General features: G+C 34.5%; 1 non-coding gene across 1 annotated transcript; it reads left to right on the plus strand.

Annotated features, from left to right (window-relative positions):
* The first annotated feature begins 576 nt into the window (after positions 1 to 576).
* LOC126021194 (small nucleolar RNA SNORA51) lies at positions 577 to 709 on the plus strand. The gene has a single exon (XR_007499798.1). It is a non-coding gene; the product is annotated as a small nucleolar RNA SNORA51 (small nucleolar RNA).
* Positions 710 to 10,542: the final 9,833 nt, after the last annotated feature.

Here is a 10,542-nt window from a genome sequence, read left to right on the forward strand (position 1 = left end):
TTGCAGAAGGGGAACTGGGATGGGGGGAGAACAAATTTGGTGGTGGGTAGTCCCCTGATTCAATGTTGATATGTACCTAAAATACTACTGTGAAAGATATGTAAGCCATTATGATAAAAAAATAATAATAAATAAATAGGGGCTGGAGCTATGTTTCAATAGGTAATAAATCTTAGACTATTCCAAAAAAAATATCACCCATACCTGGGAAATAGAAGAATATAAAAGTCAGGTAGAAAAAGTCTAGGGGCTGGGCAGTGGCGCTAGAGCTAAGGTGCCAGCCTTGCCTGCACTAGCCTTGGACGGACCATAGTTCGATCCCCCAGTGTCCCATATGGTCCCCCAAGCCAGGAGCAACTTGTGAGCGCATAGCCAGGAGTAACCCCTGAGAGTTACCGGGTGTGGCCCAAAAACCAAAAAAAAAAAAAAAAAAAAAAAAAGAAAGCCTGTCTAGAGTGCAGGCCGGTGTGGGTTGGGGAGGAAGGACACTTGGGATATTGGTCATGGGAATGTTGCACTGGTGAAGGATTTTATATATATATATACATATTAAAAATCAAAAAAGAAAAAAGATAAGGACTCCAAATTCTTACCACAGGCTGTGTTCTTAAAACTGACTATATAGAAAGAGGTGGTACAGTAAATGCATCCCATATACACCTCAACACAGGCCCTTTGCCTGGTCTGTATTGTGAATTGGGGGACAAAAAAAGGTCAGGTAGATTTATTATAATACCGAGAATGAGACCCTGAGCAAGGGTGCAAGAATTAATCTCAAATATTATAGTCTTGGTTTTGTTTGTTGTTTCTTTTATTTTTGTTTTGTGTCACACTTGTTGATACTCAGGGATTAATCCAGGTCTGTACTTAGGGATCATTCCTGGTAGGGTTTAGGAGACCATCTGGAATGCCAGAGATCAAACCTCAATCAAACCCACATGCAATGCCTGCAAGGTAAGCATTTAACCCACTATACTATATCTCTGACCTTGGGTCTCGATTTAGTGTGCTTCAAATTTTTAAGATAATTTTTACATTATGAATTTTAATGTCTTATTTTGAAATGAGTTCTAGACACATAAATTATTAGTAGAAATTATAATGTGATGATACAAATAACTGTAAAATATATGAAGACAACAGACTTGGAAGAAAAAGAGAACTTCCATGCTATATCAGTCTTGTTCTTAGATATAGGGAGCCTGGGGTTTCTGATCTTCAGGTAAATGTACTTCAATTTAATGTGCTAGAAAGCTGTGTGATTTATTCAAATATGAGTCATATAAAGTCAGCATATTATGGGTTACCCATTAACAAGGAAATCTCCCAGATTCTAATATAAGCTCAAGGTTTTTATATAGAGTATATTTAGCCTGTACAAATGTCTTTAAGTCAAAGGTGGGGAAAAGTTGGAAACCTAGGAAGAACTCATATTACCTCTAATCACAAATGATGGTAAATCTATACCAAAGCATGGATCATCAGTCTACATAGAAATTCTGAAATACAATATTTCCGCAGCAATGAATGAAAGACCCACAAAGGAAGAATAAAAAGAGAGAAACCCTTGCCAATATAGGAAGTATCATAAAGACAATATGTTATAACTCAGAAGGTATGTCTAAGGTGAACAACTTTACGCTAGAGAGTAGTGGGGTGGGAGGATATGTGCCAAATTCTGGAACTCAAGCCAACATTTCTGTATTTACAGTTTCAGAATAAGTAGCAAGGAATTGTTAGGTAGGGAGTGCAAAGAAAACAAAGGACTTGCCTTGCATGAGGCTGATCAGTTTGATCCTTAGCATCAAATTCTTTGCATCAACCAATCCCAGTAGTGGTCTATGAGCACAGAACCAGAAAAAAGCCTTGAAAACAACTTTATGTGGCCCCAAAATCTAAACAAACGAAGGGTTAGAGTTGATGGCAGGTGCCATTTTAGTGACCTCTCAGGGCCTGCTCATAGTGGTGCTGATGAATGTTAATTGGAGTTCAGTCCCTAAAGTAACAGCCCAGAAGCCATGAGAAAAGCTCCATATAAACCTAGAAATAGTCAAAATAGTTGTGGGTAAAGACAATCATTGAGTATTTACTCCTGAAATTAAAAGAACAAGCTATACCCTTGCCAATCATACCTAAATTCTAGCAGGAAAGTCAAACCCCAAAAGACAGAGAATGCCTTAAACATCTCAAAATGAGCCAAGCATTTCAACCAAAAAAAGTGAAAGACCTACATATGAAAAGTGTAATGATTTTTGAGAGATAAAGAAGGCACAAGAATTAAGACAGTCATCAAATGTTCGTTAATTAAAATTAGCATTGTTAAAATTAAACAGCTTATATTATCTAAATCAACATACAAAATCAGCATGATATATATCTAAAGTCAATCATCACTCCTTCACAGAGTTGAACCAAAAAAACCTCATATTTGCATAATTTAAATATATTTACATAAATATAAATAAAACCTCCTAAATTTATTTGGAATAATGAAAGACTCCAACTAGCAAAAGCAATCATGAAATAATAAAACAACATGCAACTATCATATTCTTTGGCTTCAAACTATTTTGCAACTATATCTGGGATAAAACACATGGTATTTGGGGCAGAAGTAATAGCACAGTAGGGTGTTTACCTTGCCCTTGGTCAACCTGGGTTCAATCTCTGGCATCCCATAGGGTCCCTGAGACTGTCAGAAGTGATTCCTTAGGGTAGAACAAGGAGTAACTCCTGAGAACTACCAGGTATTAGGTGTGGCCCACAACCCCAAAATAAATAAAATAAAATTACAAAAATAACGCATAGTGTGGAACAAAAAGAAATATATCAATAAATAAAACTGAGAGAACAGAAGTAAAACCAGACATAGATATAGAACTCAGTTATAAAAAAAAAAGAAACCACCATTCTGCAATAGAGCATGGTATATATGCATAATAATGCATATTGATGGTAAACTGATCATGTGCAAAAGAATTAAATTATTTCACTAGTACCATGCAAGAAAAGTTAATTCAAGTGAATTTAACAGATTTGTATAAGAACTGAAAGCGTAAAATACATAGGAAAAAAGCATATTACAAAATTCTTGACATTCCCTTCCAAGAATATTGTGAGGAATTGATTTTGAGGGCAAGAGAAACAAGATAACTTTAAAAACTAGGACTGTTGGAGGCTGAAGAGATAGTAATAATGATAGGGCACTTTCTTTGCATGTAGATTATCTAGATTGATTCCCAATGTCCCATATGGTCTCATGAGCCCTATAGGAATGATTCTGTGTGCAGAGCCAGGAATATTACCAGATCACCACTGGTGTGTCCTCAAAACAAAAACTAAACAAATAAAAAAAATAGGGCTGTATCAAAATATAAAGCTTCTAATAGTGAAAGAAACTGGTATCAAAATGAAGAGATGTCTGGACAAGAACTGAGAACTGAAAGAAAGTAAAGTGATATGCAGGACAACCCTTTAGTAACAGTATTAGAGACCCTGGTGTCTACAAAGGAATAATAAAAGTAGGAGAGAGAGAGCGAGAGAGAGAGAAAGAAAAGTATCTGTCATAGAGGCAGGCTGGGAGGCAGGGGAATGGGAGGGAAATCGGCAGAATTCGTGCTGAATAGTGAACACTAGTGAAAAGATGCGTTGGAACATTTTATGACTGAAACTCAAATATCAATAACTTTGTATTTCACAGTGATTTCATTTTTTAAAAAAAGATAAAGTACAAAGAAGAGGTGCACTAATGGATGGGTGAATATATTTGCATATCACACACTCAACAAGAATTTATATTCCAAACATCCAAAGAACACATAAAACTCACCAACAAAAATCAAACAGCACAATTACAAAATGGGCTTTGAATATTAATAGGAGATTTCCAAAGATGGTGCGAAACTGGAAAATAAATACATAAAATTTTTTATCTATTGTTATTAGAGAAGTACAACTTGGGGCCAGAGCGATATCATAGTATTAGGGAATTTGCCTTGCATGCTGCCTACCCGATGAACCCAGGTTTTATATTTAGTATCCTGTAGGGTCTCCCAGTATGCCAGGAGCAATTTCTGGGTGCAGAGCCAGGAGTAACTGTGAGTGCCATGGGTGTGTTCCAACGCTACCCACCCAAAAAAAGTTCAAGTCAAAATGATGTTTTATTTCATACTTTTGAAACCACTTAATTTTGGTTAAGAAACAACAAATTAAGAAACAACAAGAGTTTAAAGGCCTAACATGAGCAGGAAAAGCTTGTACACTGGGACAGTCATATGTAAATCAGTATGGAGTTTCTCAATAGATCAAAATAAAAATTCCATAAGATCCACTTACTGCTCCAGCTCCTCCTTTTACTGTCGTATTTAAAGTTTAATACAGAACCAGAGAGATAACTCAGTGGATAGAGCACTTGCCTTGCATGGCCACAAAACTGAGCCTGGACAGGAGTAGGCCTGACTACTGCCGGGTGTGGCTCAAAAACAAAAGGGAAAAAATAAGCTTAATACATGTCACAAAAATATCATATGAATAAAATAATTTGCTACCAAATTAAAAGAATATAATTTTATTAGTTTAATGCAGTGCTTCTCAAATAGTGGGGTGCACCCCACAGGTGGAGTGCAAGGCTCCGTAAAGGGGGACGGTCACATTTGACCTTGGCAAATACTGTCCTAACAAGCTAAGCCCCGTGTTTATGTCTCTGTATGTCTCTGGAGCTGAGAATTGCTGTGTCCTGCTTCAAAACCCGCTTCGAAAAGCTATGCATTGCAAAACGTGCTCATTGGAGCCATTCGTCCAGATATCACCTCTGATTAAAAAATCAGCTCAAATTATTTTATATATTTTTGTTTTGCAGGGTAAAGTTTTTTTTTAATAAAGATACTTTTCACAGCCACGTGGGGTGGGGGGCACGAAAAATGTTTTCTTCCTAGGGGGTCATGACAAAAAATAATTGAGAAACACTGGTTTACTGTAATATTTTTCTTCCTTTCTTCTTCTTTTTGTGTGGTGTGTGTGTGTGTGTGTGTGTGTGTGTGTGTGTGTGTGTGTGTTTGGGTCTGGGTCACACTGAGCAGCACACAGGGGTTACTCCTGGCTCTTTGCCCAGAAATTGCCCCTGGCAGGCTCAGGGGACCATATAGGATGCTGGGATTTGAACCACCATATGTCCTGGGTCGTCAGTCAAGTGCAAGGCAAAGACCTATTGCTGGTACTATCTCTGAAGGCCCTATTTTTCATATATATATACATATATATATATATATATACATATATATGTAATGTCTTTTTCTATAATATATATAATGTCTTTTTCTATAAATACTTTTATTTACTTTGGATGCTGAAAATGGCATTTGAAATATTATCTTTATAAGTATGAAATTAAGTAAAAATCTTAAATATAACTAGTATTTATAGTGGCTATTATTATTATTATTAATATTGCAAACAGGTATCCTAGTGTTCTGCTTTGGGGTCTCACACACACATTGTTGCTCAGGACTTTTTTCTAGCTCTGTGCTACTAGTTGCTCTAGTCTAGTTTAATGCAGTGGTTCTCAAATAGTGCTACTAGTTGTGCTTAAGAAACCATATGGGTTACCAGAAATTGAACATGCATCAGATCCTTGTAAGCTAAATAAGTACCTTACCTGCTGCACTATCTATCTGGAAAGTCCATTTGTCTTATCAGTATTTCTATTATGTAATTCTTCAAATGTAGCTTCAAATAAACTAGCTCTAGTTTATTTGATAAAATAATATGCATTTGAGAAAAGAATGTGAAAAAATACACAAGAACTTACTAAATTTGGAATCTGTACATTTTTATTATTTCCTTCAATTTGATTTATTTCTTATAAAATCGAAACCTAAAACATAAATATATAAATGTAAGCACAAAGAAATCGTGGCATACATATATAAAAGAATATTGCTCAGCAATAGAAAAATAAAGTCTTGCCTTTTTCAACCTACATTATGGAATGAGGCAGGGGTCTCAAACTCGTGGCCCTCCGTACAACATTTTGTGGCCCTGCCCTAGAGGAATCTTTTTTTGTTTTGTTTTAATTGTTGGGGTCACACCCCCCAATGTTCAAGGCTTACTACTGACTTTGCACTCAAGGATCACCCCAACTTTGCCTCCTGCGGCCCCCAGGTAAATTGAGTTTGAGACCCCTGATAGGGGGATCATATTAAGCCAAAAAGAGTAACACAAATATTAATAATCTCATTCCTAGATATAATGTAAAGGGACACATTAAGGAAATAGACAATGTGCAATGGGGAAAAAGCCTTAAGCTCTGATTAAAGGGGCAGGGAAGTGGAAGGGAAGGATATGATGTTGGTTGAGCTACACTGTAGTTTGGTGGCAGGCAAGCTATAGTAGCATTGTGCCTCTAAGTAACATAAATGTTTACAGTCTTATAAAGCAATGACACCTCAGTAAATTAAACAGAAAATAAAGTAATTTGCAATACATAAAATTAATGAAAAACTATAAATCTAACAATATATTTAATATATTCAGACGTCAGAGATATACACACAATTATATAAAATCTTAATGTTAAAAAACTTAAAATCTGAGCAAGTCATTTTATTGTCTATCAAAATGCTGACATTACTATGTTTCAAGATCATGAATCCTTGGAGAAAAATATTTACATTTCTGCATTACTAATTTGACAGTGGAAAAGTAGTTTGCATATGGACTTCATTAATGCAAAACAAACTTCCATCTGTTTCACGCTATTTTAATATTAATAAAGATATGTCTTAAATTCACCACATTTCAATGTCAGTAAAATTGATAGGTGAAACAAGATGTGAATATAATTAATTATACATGTACAAACAAGGTATTCATGTTTTCATAAAAACTCATCGCTGGGGAATCACTGGTATTGGTATGATGAAAAGATTAAACAGAATACATACACAAGGATAAAAATGACATTAAGCTTGATTCCATAACTACAAATGTTGCAAACTAAAGTGAAGATATAATTAATGTGGAGTCAGAATTGAATATAAAATTTTATTACATTTATATATATTAGCCAACAAATTTAACAGCCAAATATATGTAGAGAAAAATAAAACTATTTCAACTCTTTATTCAACAAAAGTATATACTCATTGATGAACTATGTATGTATGTATGTAATAAGAATTAAATTTGGACAACATCCAAATTTTCTAGTATATTAGAGGTCATGGTTCTCAATCTGATTATATTTTAAAAGCCACTATAAGCCATTGATGGATTTGGTGTAGAAGAGGAGCAAATTCTTACTTGAGCTTTAAAAGGGTACTTGTGCAGATCAACTAAGAATGGAAACAAAAATAATGAGAGTTAAGTACTCTAAGGTTTAGAGTACTGATAGGAAAGTACTAATTGGAAGGATCTAATTTGGGTAATACAATGCTGAAGTAATAGGATTATTTACATATATATGGTAAAAAGAGACGTTGATTAATACTTTTACAAATTAATTCTTATTTTATCTTATGAATAATTCAACAGAAATAGTTTCAGTTTACACCACAGTTTACCAAACTCAGAAAGCTAGAGATAGAGAATTAAAGCTAGAGAATTCTTTATTGGAATCAGGAAAGGTAGGGGCTGTCTTACCTCTTCATAGGTATTTTATTCAGTTCCCTGACCTCAATCTAGGAATTACCAATAGCAATTCTTGATTTTGATGACCAATAATTTAATATATATATATATATATGATTCTTATTTTCAGTAATACTAACATTGGGCTATATTTAATAAATGTAGTAGTTTTTTATGCTTAGAACTTTCAAGTAAAAGTCTAATGAAAATAAAATTTTAAAAATTATATAGAAGACAATACTTTCGAGTACAGAAATAGTCATTTATTTCACATAGTAAATAAACTCCATATCAATGCTAACTTAAAATTTTTACATTTTCATATAATCTCTTTATATGTAATGACATATCTACTATCCTGGCTTTATTTATTTTTTTAGAAGTACACTGACTTTTTGCTCAAATTAGGAGGCCATGACATTTTAACAATATTGAATCTTCTAGCCACCCCTTATATTTCCATCACTATTTCTCCACTTATATACTTCTTCCTTAGATTCTTTAATTACAGGTCTCCCTGTGTGTTTTTTCAAATGAGTTTTCTTTATCTATTGACATGATTGTGAGATTTTTCTTCTTTAGTATATTGATGTGATAATTGAGTTAACCATTTTGTAAAAATATTAGCTAGCTTGGCATGCTTGAGCCAAATTTACTTACTTATTGTGCATAGTTAAAAAGTACTGTATTTATTTGCTAATATTTTATCAAGCATTTTTCCCAATCTTTTATACACTTAGTCAAGGTGAAATTACAAAGTTATTTACATGGCTTTCAGACACACAATATTTCAACATCAAACTTTTCACCAGTGTCCATATCTCTCCACCAATGACTCCAACCCCCATTTGCCTCCTACTCATCAGTATATCTCTACAAGTGGTGTTTTTTAATATGAAAAATAAAAGTGTCTGCATTATAGTTTACTGTACTGTTGTTACTCATAAGGTTTTTCAATTACATTTGACTATATTTAAGCAGAATCTCCTCCTGGGTGAACGCTCCCTTCACCATAGTTATTGCCTTTTCCTGTCTTACCCACCACCCTCTTACCCCACAAATGGGCATGTTTTGTCCTAAAGACACCTCATGTTCTCTGTTTCCGTAGTCTTTGGACATTTGTTATTCTACTGTTACTTTTTTATAACCTGTATATATAGTCTCCAGATTCATTTATGTAACAGAAAATGGCTTGTTTTTATCTTTTTTTATTTATAGGTACCACACTTTCTTTATCTAGTCATCTATTCTTGGACACTTGATTGTTTCAGATTTTGGCTATTGTGAATTGTGCTGCAAGGAGCATAGAGGTGGAAATGTCTTTTCCCCATTTTGTTTTGGGTCCTTAGGGTATAGTCCAAGAAGTCGAATTGCTAGGTCAAATGAAAATTCAATTCCTAGTTGGTTTTTAAGGAATGTCTATGTTAATTTTTTAGAAAAACTGGACCAATCAGTATTTCTACCAGCAGTCGAATTTTGGGGGGAGCCACACTGGTGACACTCAGGGGTTACTCCTGGTTGCGCTCTCAAAAATTGCTCCTGACTTGGGGGACCATATGGGATGCCAGGGGATAGAGCTGCGGTCTGTCCTAGGCTAGCACAGGCAAGGCAGATGTCTTACCCCTTGCACCACTGCACCGGCCTCCAACAATTTTTTTAAACCACATCCATACCAACACTTTTTTACCATAACTTTTTTAACCCCATTTATACCAATACTGTTTTCTTTTCTTTTGGTTGTTGTTCTTTTTGCTAGTCTCTCTGGTGTGAGCTGATATCTCGTTGTTGTTTTGAATTTCATCTCCCTGATGATTGATGATGCAGAGCATTTTGTCATGTGGCTTTGGCCATTTGTATTTTTTTTTTTTTTTGAGGAAGTCTCTACATCTCTCTCCCCCATTTTTTGTGGGATTGGATACTTTTTTAAGTTTAACCAATACCTCGTATATATTTGATATTTATTCTTTATCAGTTGAGTAGTGAACAAATAGTTTCTCCCAGTTTGTGGGCTATCTTTGTATTCTGGTCCTCATTTCCTCTGTGGTGCAGAAAATTCTTGATTTAATGTAGTCCTGTTTATTTATCTTTGCTTCCATTTACTTGGTCAGTGTAACTTCATTCTTAAAGATGCCATTAGTGTCAGTGTCACAGAGAGTTCTGCTTATGTTTTCCTCTGTGTACCTTATAGATTCAGATCTAATATCAAGGTCTTTTTTTATGTTACTTGCATCTTCAAAATATTTTTTCCTACAAAGGCCAAAGACAAAGAAAATAAACTCTTTACTAAAAAGTTTATTGTTAGAATAGTGTTGGGGGATATAAAAGTCTTTATTCACTTTATTTTTTGGACAATGTAATTTTCTTTTTTTCTTTTTTTATTGGCTACCTTAGTTTAATTTTATTGTTACTGTTGTTATATCTTCCTTTTTTTTCTTTTACCCAACAACAACATTTTTTATAGTAATGGTGCTTAAACAAAGACACTATTATAGAAAAGAAATTTTTAAAAAATCTTCAGTTCATTTTCTTTTTTCTTCTCTTCTTTTTCTTCTTTCTCTTTCTTGTCTTCTTTCTGATTCTTCTACTTCCTCCTCTTCTTCCTTTTCTTCTTCCTCCTCTTGTTCTACTTTTCCTTTTTCTTTCTCCTCATTTTCTTCTTCCTCTTCTTTTCATTCTTCCTCTTTTTTGTCTTTTTTCTTCTTTTCTTTCTTCCTCTTTCTCCTCTTCTTCCTCCTCTTCTTTTCTCTTCCTCCTACTCTTCCTCCTCATCTTTTTCTTCTTCCTCTTCTTCCTTTTTTCTTTTTATTCTTCTTCCCCTTCTTCTTACTCCTCTTCTTAGTCCTTTTCCTCTTTTACTCTTCCTCCAACACTTCTTAATGTTCTCTTTATGGGTCTCTGAGACTCCAATGATTCCTG

The sequence above is a fragment of the Suncus etruscus genome, chromosome 10, assembly GCF_024139225.1.
Source record: "Suncus etruscus isolate mSunEtr1 chromosome 10, mSunEtr1.pri.cur, whole genome shotgun sequence".
NCBI lineage: Eukaryota > Metazoa > Chordata > Mammalia > Eulipotyphla > Soricidae > Suncus > Suncus etruscus.